The sequence below is a fragment of the Zingiber officinale genome, chromosome 5A (assembly GCF_018446385.1).
Source record: "Zingiber officinale cultivar Zhangliang chromosome 5A, Zo_v1.1, whole genome shotgun sequence".
In the NCBI taxonomy this organism is placed as follows: Eukaryota; Viridiplantae; Streptophyta; class Magnoliopsida; order Zingiberales; family Zingiberaceae; genus Zingiber; species Zingiber officinale.
Window position 1 is genome coordinate 111,873,360 of NC_055994.1, and position 12,870 is coordinate 111,886,229.

Sequence of the window (12,870 nt, forward strand, 5' to 3'; positions counted from 1 at the left end):
ACGCCAGTGAAATCAGAAGCTTTTTGGGACTAGCAGGTTATTACAGGAAATTCGTAGAGGATTTCTCTAGGATAGCCTCCCCACTGACAGCTCTCACCAGAAAGAACAGAAAATTTCAGTGGACAGAGGACTGTGAGAACAGTTTCATGGAGCTCAAAAGAAGATTGGCAAGTGCTCCCATTCAGACTCTACCAGAAAACACAGACAGCTTTGATATTTACAGTGACGCCTCTAAATTGGGACTAGGAGCAGTACTGATGCAAAATGGCAAGGTGATCGCCTACGCCTCTAGACAACTCAAGGACTATGAGAGGAACTACCCCACTCCTAACCTTGAGCTTGCAGCAGTTGTCTTCGCCCTCAAAATTTGGAGACATTACCTGTATGGAGCTCAGTGTAGAGTGTATACAGATCATCAGAGTCTGAAGTATTTCTTCACTCAGAAAGATATGAATATGCGACAGTGCAGATGGCTCGAACTAGTCAAAGATTATGACGTACGCATCCTCTACCACCCAGGAAAAGCCAATAAGGTGGCAGATGCACTTAGCAGGAAGTCTAGTGCCACCTTATTATCCCTAGCAGCCATGTCACCGCCCCTACAGAAAGAGATCACAGCTTTCAGTCTCGAACTCATAGTGGGACAGCTCTCTACTATGACGTTAGAATCCACCTTGCTTGGTGACATCCAGACAGCTCAGGGACAGGATCCTGAAATTCAGAAAATCAAGCAAGGGCAAGCAGGATCAGAAAGTCGAGAGTTTAGAGTATCTGATGGTGGGGCATTATATTTTGGTGACAGACTTTGTGTTCCTGATCAGGAGGAACTACGGTGGAAGATCTTAGACGAGGCTCACAGGAATCCTTATGCGATGTATCCTGGCTCCACCAAGATGTATCAAGATCTAAAGAAACATTTTTGGTGGCCGGGGATGAAAAGAGGCATCGCTAGATATGTCAGTACTTGTCTGACCTGCCAGAGGGTCAAGGCAGAACACCAGAGACCAGGAGGAGTTCTGCAGCCTATACAGATTCCAGAGTAGAAGTGGGAGGATATTTCTATGGATTTCATAGTGGGACTACCCAGGACCACGAATGGTTTTGATGCCATCTGGGTAATAGTCGATAGATTGACTAAATCAGCCAACTTCTTAGCTATCAGGATGTCCTACTCCATGGAGCAGATAGCTTAGTTGTATCTCAAGGAGATTGTCAGATTACATGGAGTCCCATGGACCATCATTTCAGACAGAGATAGTAGATTCACATCACAGTTCTGGGAGTGTGCACAGTCAGCATTGGGCACTAAGTTAAAATTTAGCACAGCTTTCCATCCTCAGACAGATGGTCAGACGGAGCGAGTAAATCAGGTACTCGAAGATATGCTCCGAGCATGTGCCCTAGACTTCAAGGGAAGTTGGTGAAAATATCTAAGTTTGGCAGAATTTACATACAACAATAGCTATCAGGCCACCATCGGTATGACACCTTACGAGGCTCTCTACGGGCGGAGGTGTAGATCTCCAATATGCTGGTTTTAGAGTGGTGAACAGAAGGAACTAGAACTTCAGACTGATCTAGTAGCAGATACCACAGCAGCTATACAGCAGATCCGGCAGAGGATAGAGATAGCTCAGAGCCGCCAGAAAAGCTATGCTGATATACGGCGCGACCCTTAGAGTATTAAGTTTGGGATACAGTATTCCTCAGAGTAGCTCCCATGAAGGGATTAATGCGTTTTGGGAAGAAGGGCAAATTAAGTCCCAGATATGTGGGACCATACCTCATCACTAGGAGAGTTGGCAAAGTAGCATATGAGCTAGAGCTACCCCAGGAGATGTCAGCTATCAATAATGTATTTCATGTCTCTATGCTGAAGAAGCATATCCCAGATGTCACCCAGGTGATTGAGCCCAGTCGGTACAAGTCCGCGAAGACCTCAGCTATGACAGTCGGCCTATTCAGATAATAGACCGAGCAGTTAAGAAATTACGGAACAAGGAAGTATCATTAGTAAAAGTTATTTGGCAAAGTCACACAGCAGAAGAGGCAACTTGGGAGACAAAAGCTAGTATGAGACAGAAGTACCCAGAGTTATTCTAAGTTCGAGGACGAACTTTTTATAAGGTATGGGGGATTGTAATGCCCGAAAATTCTCAAAAGACTTTTAGAAATATTCTATGATTTTTCTTGAATTTTAGGATATTTTTATGAGATTTTTAGAGTAGCGGAAGTAGCAAAAACAAATAGAAACATAAAATAGCCTACGCGGGTACTGAACCCGAGACCTACTAGACCGTATGCTTTATGGATGACTCTAGTAACCAAGTGAACCCAGCAAGGAGATGCTGAAAGAAAAGGGAATCAATTATATTTATGTTAGAGTTGGGCCGAATTACCCACTTAATATAAATAGGAAAATAATTAAGTAAGGGGATTATTTTCATCGGGAATTTTCTCTCCTCAAACCCCTACACGCCGCCTCCTCTCCCTCCTCTTCTTCTCTTGGCGCACCAAGCCCCAAGGGCTAGGGTTCCGTCCCAAAGGCTCCAAGAACACCTTCCGGTGATGACTCCGGCACGAGGACGCTCCTCTCTACGAAAAGAGCACGTGGAAGCAAGAGGGTCGTCGAGAAGATCGTTTTCTGGAAAAACCTAGCGATTAGATCGTAAGGAAAACTAGCGCAGGAAGTAAGAAACTCCTCACCTACAGTTTAAGTAGCTTTTCGTACGTTTTATGCATTAGTTTATTCATATGCAGAATTTTCAGTATATAGGGTGTGAATTAGCGCACACTAAGTGTTTGCTTTAATGCTTAGTTCAGTAAAATGCCACCATAGGCATTTCAATAGTGTAGATAAATGTAGTAGAAGCATTTTATAGTACATTTAGTCTTGCTACAGCTTTTATGGGACTACGGTCCAATGGGTGGGCTCCCACAGTCGCCTCTAGGTTTAGATAACCTAGTTCTAGGTTCAGACAAGCTAGTAAAAGCAAGCCAAGAATTATTAGCTTATGCACAGTATTTTACTTTTCAGTAGCACTGTACTGGACTTCAGTTGTCCTTGGGCTGGGCTCCCATAGTCGTCCCTAGGTTTAGATAACCTAGTAAACCCTACTAGATGTGAGACTTGCAACCCTGGGTCTAGTTAGGGATGCGCGCATAGCAAGTACAGTTGCCGGGCCCAACAGCAGCATGATTAGTATTTTCATCTATTTATGATAAATAGTTTTTTCAAAGCTTCACAACTTAGTTATGTGATTACAATTCAGAATTTGTATCAGCTTAGCATTAGTTGTTACTATTGTATCAGTTTAGTTCTATCTTGTTGATACTAGGAGATATTGCCATGATCAGCACTTGCTTTCTATGTTTTGTATGCAAGAATGCCATGTTTTAGCATGTTCAGCACATATTTTAAATAGCATGTTTTAAAAACATAAATTGCATCGTATGCATGTTTTGTGAGGTAGATGGTTTCTTACTAAGCTCCCAAGCTTACAGATACTTCTTTTCCTTATACTGCAGATAAAGGTAAAGGAAAGATGGATTAGCGGAGGCTGGAGGACAATGCGATGAAGATGTGTGTGGATGGAACTTGGAATAAAGATCTTGGAGAAACTAGCAAAATTAGAAACCTTTAGCATTTTCCTATGTTATTACGTTTCCGCACTTCTAGTTATTTCAACGTTTTGAATCATGAAAGACCTGCTTAGGTTGTTAGTGATCATACTCAGAATGCTAGTTAATTGTCATTAGTATGTTTTCAGCCATGTTAGAACCTATGTATATGAATTGGGCACGAAGCAGTGCTGAAATCAGACTCCTGATACGAAATCAGAAACCCCGATCGATCAGCCGATCGATTGGGGGTCCTCAATCGATCAGTTGATCGATTGGGGAGCTTGTTTCCGCGAACAGTAAGCTTCTGGATCGATCCGCTGATCGATCCAGTCGCATTCTGTCGCGAACAGAAGGTTAAGGGATCGATCAACCGATCGATCGAGGAATTAGCTCTTGCGAACAGAGAGCTTCAGAATCGATCACTAGATCGATTGGCAAGTCTGGATCGATCAGCCGATCGATCCAGAATATTATCCCGTGCACAGTAGCGCGCTGAATCGATCAGTGGATCGATCAAATAACTCCAATCGATCCACCGATCGATTGGAAGGCCTGATAACAGCTAGAAACCCCTTATCTCAGCCCTTGATCATATGGGAAGCCTAGATTACCTCCCTTAGCATAGGAACAGTATTCAAGATGTAGTTTAAACATGAATTTCAGATCTAATAGCAATTAGCAGAAGAAGTTTTATTAGTTAGCAAAAATTTTAAATCAGATCAGTTTTCTGCACATTAAGAATGATTAGCAATAGTATAATGTGACGATCCGACCTTACAGCTTAGCCAGTAGAAGGCGGGTCGTTACACATCAAGAGGAATAAGATTAAAAATCTACAAACAAGAGCATTCATAGTGTTAACCCAATCTTGTTGATTAAAGATCCTATGATCTTAGTTTAATGGGACAACAAAATTATAAAAGTTTATGTGATCACTTGGACTAGTTCCTCTCTCATTCTTAGGATGGAAAAGTGCTACCTATGATATTTAGTGAGGATAAGTTGTAAACTTTTAATGACTCCTATACTTGAAAAAGTAGAATACGATAGGATACTTTTTATAGGAGGTCATTTCAATGAAATACTTATGAATCCAAGATGTTGTCCATGGCCAAAATCGATAAAATACTGAGAACTATAAAGAGTGAGAAATGTTATTATGTAAGTACCATTGTCTTAGTTTACACGAATGACTGAGTAGTTCAAGACATCGCATTCACTAAGCAACCTAGTAAATCTGATAGTACTCTATTATGGAAGGTTCAAAGTCATAAGCTACCTCTTCTAATACAATAATCTTTTGATTAAACTCTCCTTTGATGTTGATACAATGCATAATGGTAGGGTCTGGTCATTGGGAGTCAAGGAGACGTGGTAGTCAGAAGTCAAGGGGATGTGACAGTTAATAGTCAAGGAGACATGGCAGTCAGAAGTTAAGGGGATGTGACAGTCAAAAGTTAAGGAGACGCGGCAGTCAGAAGTCAAGGGGATGTGGCAGTCAATAGTCAGGAGGACGTGGCAGTCAACAGTCAGGAGGATGTGTCAATCAACAATCAGGAGGACGTGACAGTCAGCACCTAGGGAAAGAAGAGGTAGGACCGTCTAGTGTCGTCAGACGTAGGATGCTCGGTCGGGTACTTACATATCAAGAGCCCAGATCTGAATTAGAATGTGTAATCGGGGTGATGCCTGACCCGCTTCGACTGGTCGGGTTTTCAAAACTCGGTCATTCCCATACCTGGTTCTCTCAGTAGGCCAACTCCCGATCAGCTCTTGGGCGATCTCATCACATCTTTCTCTGTCCCTCAAGACTTAGGTCAGGTGTTATACCTGACAGATCATCTCGAGTTGCCCTAGTCATGCCCGGACAGGATAGAAGGCGCTACATGACAACAAGGTCAGGGAATCGTAACTGCCTATCAGGGAATAATTGTTGTATGTTAGGGAATATTCTAATGGTCTGTAGCCATCTGCGAATGAAACCTTCTTCTAGTCCACAAGAGGGTGCCACGCGTCCTCCATCACCAGACAGGTTCTAACACCCAACATTCCCTGACATTAGTTAGAGTCCAGAGGTACGTACTGTCATATAAAAAAGGAGGTCATCTCCCTTGCGCAGATACGCTCTCTCGCACATTCGCACTTGTCTTTTACTTTTCTTTCTCCTTCTTACACTGTTCTTATGGGGAAAAAAATACCTAACTTGAGCATCGGAGGGCCTGCTCCAGGGGCTTTTTCCCTGATTTCTGGCCTCTAACGTTCCATGTGCTTGTCTAAGTGTGCGTAGAGCTCAAGTACCGTCGGCTCAGTCATCATCGTCCGTCAGTGCCACGTGGGGGTCCGTTCTAGTGGGCGCACACGAGAAGGGTGTCTTAGTAGTCTCTCCGTGAACACCAACAACAGCTCATCCGGCTTTTGTCTGACTCAGATTCCAGACAAGATCAGATGACAACATACATGCATCATTAATTTCATTCATGTGGAGGATTGTTGAAAAACTAGTTTTGAACCAATTAGTGTGTGTGAATGAGAAATCACATAGATTGGTGGCATGACTTAACCTGGATTGTCGATCTAAGATGGCATAAGTGCCCTTTCCAATGACGTAATGTCAACCATTGATTTCAAAAGGGTGACATTCAAATGAAGAGATATTGTGTCTCTTAGGAAGGGATGCAATCTAGATCATCTAATTCAAATTGGATGGATGAAATATAATTGAACCAAGAGGTTCTTATATCCTTACATTTGGTATAAATAAGATCCCCATATTCTCATTTTTCATTCCAATTCAAAGCAAAGCAAACATTGCATTCCATATTTGCATTTGGAGAGTTTGAAAAGTTTCTTCGGTTTAGAGGTTTTGTGATTTGCAATGCTGCTATCATAAGATAAAGTCGTATCTTGGGAGACGATTGCTGTATTCCGTGAGTATTATGTACGAGGTAAATTCGTCTTAAAGAGATATAGTTCTCTCAACTTAGCTAAAGCGGTGTTACATCGTCATTCTGTCTGACTCATATTGCACTATCACTCAACAAGTTGAATGAAAACTTGATCAAGGGCTATAAATATGGGTTTAAAGGCTACGAAATGTACTATTCAAAGTGCTTATGCTATGTTGTTTTATCTATTGGATCAGATGAAGTGGATAATGAGTTATCCCTCAATGGATCACTCCTAGAATCTCGTTATCCTTTCTCCTCTTTGGAAAACTTCCAAGAAATCTCTTACATAATTTGTTCTCACAACAAATAAATGGAATACGTACAAAAATACAAACAAATATGAAATAATATAATAATGAAGATTACAACTTATGAAATCTCTTACTTGCTTTGTTGCTATATATGGATTACTCACAAAGGCCTTGGAATACAACAACACTCTCCCTAAAATCCACTAGTGTCGCTCTTGTTATGGATGACGTCCCAAAAGCCTTATTATATGTTGATTGAGACCCAACATTCCTCCTTGTTGTATCTGAAGCTAGCATTATACCTCTTTTTCCCCTAGACTTCTAAATATCGTTTGACATCATTATTTAACATTTTAAATGTCTTGCCTATTTTCTTGCTAAATCCGCTTTATCTTCTCCATTGGATGTGGAGGATCCCTCCAATTCTTTTGATGATTCTAAGGAGGATGTGACGCTTCTTCTATCCTTCTTATTTGCTAAATGCATAAGTGAGTCATCTTGCCTTTAATTTTTTTCTTCTTCCGCACTTACATATTATACAATTTCATAGTTGAAAATAATTTTTCTAAATACATGCTTCTAAGTTCTAAATGTTTGGACATGTGCAACGTGAGCGCATTTGTGCCACCTTCTCATCATTTAACATTTTGAAATTATTTACCTAAGATTTAAGAAGATCGTGTTCGACGAGTTGACTTTAATCATTATTTAGAATAAAAGTTAATTGAAAAATTAATTAGTTTTAAGTAGCTTTCATATCTTAAATTTTTCTTCAAATTTAGTTGATATGTAATGGAATAAGGATTGTTTGTGTGTGCGTTTATAGAGGAAATGAATGCTGAAAAATAAATAATTTTTTTTATAATGACTAAAATGAATAGAAGACACAAGCCTGTAGCTTCATATCAACAAAAATTGCTTATCCAAATTTGGAAGAATAACATCATTATTGAGAATTAAAGTTAATTTAAAAATTAATTGGTTTTAAGTAGCTTTTATATCTTAAATTTTTCTTCAAATTTAGTTGATATGTAAAGGAATTAGGATTGTTTGTCTGTGTGTTTATAGAGGAAATGAATGCTGAAAAATAATTAACTTTTTTTTTATAATGACCAAAATGAATAGAAGACAAAAGCCTGTAAATTAATATCAACAAAAACTGCTTATCTATATTTGGAAGAATATATAATGGGCAAAAAATTAAAAGACGTCATTTATTATTACTTTTGTCAAAAATATTTATTTAAAAATACATAAGTTGAGATAACGTCTCAATATATTTTTGATCTTAATAATATTCTTATTCTTATATATTATAGCACGTGTTAAAGTAGATATTACAAGATAAAATAAAATTATTTAAATATGATATATTTTAATTTAATAAAAATATTTTTGATATAATAATTTTTATAGCTATTTTGATTAAGTTGAGTATATTTATTTTAATTCAATGTAGTATAAAAATTGTTGAGATGAGTAATATGTTAGGATGCTATTTTGATTTTTTGTAAAAAAACCGTTTTAACAAAAATGATTATGAAGGTGTCATTTAAATTTTTGCTCGGTATAAATTAACCGTGCATTCTAGATTTGGACGTCAATTAGAACATCTTTTCGCTTGTTGTTTATCATATTGACTCGATAAATCATAAATTATTTAATAGTATTCTATAAAATCACGTAGCTAAATTTCCGTAATATCTAAAATACGTACTCACTTTTTAGATTTACCAATATGCATAGCTGTTGCCTACTATACCTCTCCTTTATCACCCGATTGTCCATAACTCGTCAATTGGCTGTTAAACTTTCTTCTCATAATAATGTGCTAAATTTTTTAATAAACTCATGATAAAATATCTCAAAGTTATGTTAATTTCAAAAGCACACAACTCTCTATTTAGATTATGAAATTCATGTCTGAAGGTATAGTTATAATCAGGATGATATAAGGAATGCAATGAATTTGATTTGAAGTATCTAAATTAGTAATGAGTTTTGGTCAAAATTTATTGATGATAATATATTATCCAGAATTTCAAAATTTTGACGTGGTTGGAATAATGAGAGTTCTATGAACTATTTGGTTGTATTGATAAGTATAATAGGCTTAGGTTCTTAATGAACTTGTGCCCAATTTTCTTGAGATCATGAAGATTTTTTTTAAAAAAATCACATTTCTTAATGTAGAATTTTGGTCTAAGGGTACGATTATATTTAGGATGATGTAAAAAGTATAATGAACTTGATTTGAAATATTTTTGAGGTATTTAAGGTATCAGTGAGTTTGGGCCAAATTCACTAATGATCTTATATGGTGTCAAAAAAACTAAAGAGTTATAAAAATCTTTTTGGTGGTGTTGGAGAGTAAGTGTGGCAGACTTAGGTCCTTTAATGAATTTGTACCAAATTTATCTCAAGGTTGTGAATATTTCAAAAATTCACATCTTAGTGTCGGCTGTGTAATCTAGCTTTAAGGGCATGACTGTACTTAGGATAATATAGTAGGAGTGCAATGAACTTAGTTTGAAGCGTTTTTGAGGTGCCTAAAACCATCAATGAGTTTTGGATAAAACTCGCTGATGGCCTTACAATGTCTAGAATTTCAAAATCTTAAAGGAGTCCTAGCTAGGAATCTTTTGGTGATGTTGGAGAGTAAGTATGATAGGTTTAGGTCTTTTAATTGTTGGGAGATTATTAATACAATTGTCCCCAGGTTAATATTGACTAGTTTGACTAAGTTCGAGTGGAGTCGAGCTTGAGTTTTGATCTTTAGACAATATGTTGTGGACAACATGTTTGGAAAATATGTTGTGAGACATATGTGAGAGAAGTTAAGCAGGTCATGGAGGGTCAACACTTGACCGAAAAAGTCCTAACTACGGTTAGGCAAAAAAAAGCTCTAACTGCAGTTAGGTAAAGGAAAGTCCTAGTGAGTCAAGAAGAATCGCACGTTGGCAAAGGAAAGTCCTAATTACGGTAAATAAATGAAAGTCCAAGTGGGTCAAGGAGGATCGCACGCTGGCAAATAAAGTCTAAGTGGATCAAGGGGGATCACACGTTAGCAAGGAAAGTTCTAACTACGGTTAGGCAAGCAAGTCAAAGTGGGTCAAGAAAGATAGCAGGTTGGTAAAGGAAAGGCCTAACTGTATTTAGGCAAAGGAAAGTTCAGTGAGTCAAGGGGGACCCTATATTGACAAGGTAAAGTCCTAATTGCGGTTAGGCAAGAGGAAAATCTAAGTGGATTAAGAAGGACTGTACTTGGTGATCGGAAATCCAATTGGAAGTTGACAAAGTTCAAGTGGGTCAAAAGGTTGATCAAACACTTGGTGGAGAAAACTCAACAGGTCACGATTGATTGGAGATTAGGCAAGGGAACTCTAGACTTGGGTTAAGAAAGTTAGGGTTAGGTAATCGATCAAGTGATCGATTAAGACCTGTGTCAATTGATTAGTTGATCGATTGAGCACATCTCTTCGCAAAGTGCATTGTGAATTGATCAGGTGATTGATTAACCCTGAACCCAATCAATCAAGTGATCGATTGAAAGCTAGTTATTCACGAAGCACAGTATATTGCACTGTGCTGAATCGATTGGGAAGAATTCCAATCGATTGAGGATATCGCTAGAGGTTTAATCAATTGGCTAATCGATTAAGCTTGGTCGTGAGCAAGCAATGAGCTTATGAAATAATCAGGTAATCGAATAAAATTACTTGATCGATTCGGTAATCGATTGGAAGAAGCTTGTGAGTGAACAAAGGGCTTCGTAATTGATTCGGTGATCGATTAAGAAGGCTTGTAATCGATTGACTAATTGATTAAGTGATAAAAAAAGCCTTTGAGAGGTTTGGATGGTTGAATGCGCTCGGATCAGACATGACAATCGATTGGGGGTAAGGCCAATAGATTGGGAGCCTTAATTCGCTGGATATAAAGGTGACAATGAAAATTCAAATGTAACTTTTTCTTCTCCACTCTTCACCACCGATCCTTGAGCTTTAGAAGATAAGTTTTATCGTACTTTTCAACAAATCAAGAGACGTTTACAAGTTATAAAAAAGCAAGCAAGGTTTTCATTTGTATTGTGTATTTTTTTCTTGTTTGCATTGTATTTTTTGTATGTGATCTTGTACGACGTTTCTCTACCTCCAAAGTGTTTTTGAGAAGGAGTATTTTCATAGTGAAGAGTGTACTCAGTGTGGATCCTTGGATTAGTCATCTCGTTGAGGTGGATACCAAGTAAATCTGGGTGTCAGCATTACTTTGAGTGTTTTCCACTACAACTCATCATTAAAGAAGCAATTGGAGTTAATCACCCTCCTTTAGCTCGCCGGAGCATCCTAACATTAATGAGCTTGTGCCAAATTATCTCAAGGTTGTGAAGATTTTAAAAATTCTCATCTCTCTATCTAGGTTTTGAAATTTATGTCTAAGGGTATAGTACACTCAGGAAGCTCTAAGGAGTGTAATTGTCATGATTTGGAATGATTATGGGGTTCATAAGCCTATTGCGAGTTTTTGGCTAAAACTTATTGATGACCTACATTGTCCAAAATTTTAAAATCTTGACATGATATGTACTAAAAGAATCGTACAAATCTTTGGTAGTGTTGATGAGTAAATATAACAAGTCTAAACCTTTTAATGAGCTTGTTTCAAATTGTCTCAAGATTATGAAAATTTCAAAAACTCATAACTCTTAATCTAGACTGTGGAATTTAGGTCCGAGAACATGATTACACTCAGAAAACTTCCAAGAGTATAATGGTCCTAATTTGAAGTGATTCTAAAGTTCTTAAAACTATTAGTGAGTTTTAGCTAAAACTCGATGATAGTCTTACAATATCTAAAATTTTAAAAGCTTGATATGATGTGAACTAGCGGAGTCTTAAGAACCCTTTGATAGTATTGGCGAGTAAGTATGATATATTTAGGCCTCTCAATGAGCTTATGCCAAAGTGTATCAAGGTTGTGAAGATTTTTAAAATTCACAATCTATGTTGTGGAATCTAGGTTTGAGCACATGGTTACATTTAGGAGGCTCCTAATAGTATAATAATCTTAGTTTGAAGTGATTTTAAGGTTTCTAAGATAGTAAATTTGGGTCAAAACTCATTAATATCCTTAAACATCTCATAAATATTATAAAACAAATTTATTATACTCCTCACATCTCTATGATTGTAACTATGTTCCAAGATATGCATTTAATAACATAGATAAAGAGTTGTGGGTTTTTGAAATTGACAAAACTTTGACATATTTTATCATCAGCTCATTAAAAAGTTTAGCATATAATGGACAAAAATTTCAGCAATCAACTCATGAGTTATGGACCGTCAATTGCTAATAAAAGAGATATATAATGGAAAATAATTATGTATTTTAATAAATATAAAAGTTAAGTGCATATTTTAAGTATTATGGAAATCTGACCACATAGTTCAATAAATTATCTATTATTTAATTTCTAATGGAACTATAGTAATGGCACATAGTGCAGTAATATTTGTTTTTACACTGAATATTTACTATTAATTTAGAGATGATCGATAATTTTTTTATTAATTATTAAAATAAATTAAAAAAATACTCGTAACGCATAATTGATCAGCCTAATATTTATCCATCAATCTCCCATTAAAATTTTTTTATTAAATTAATTTACTGAAATTAGCACTCAATCTAACATAAAACCTTAAGAAAAATCTACCGGGCAATAATTTCACTTCTGAATTAGGACCATAAATGAAGGTTCAAGTATAAATTTAATATTTAAATCAATAAAACTCATTAATATTTATTTAATATTAAATATATATAAAATCAATAATCTTAAATACTAGTTAATATTTATTAATAAATTTAAATACTAGTTAATGTTTATTAATAAAAATTATAAATAAACTCATTTATTAAATTGTATAATATTTAATTATAAATTCATTTTTTTATTCAAATATATAAAAATATAGAATTGTAACCAGCATCTGGCGAAACGTCCAGAGGCGGCATCGTGGTCGATGCTGTCACCCTGTACG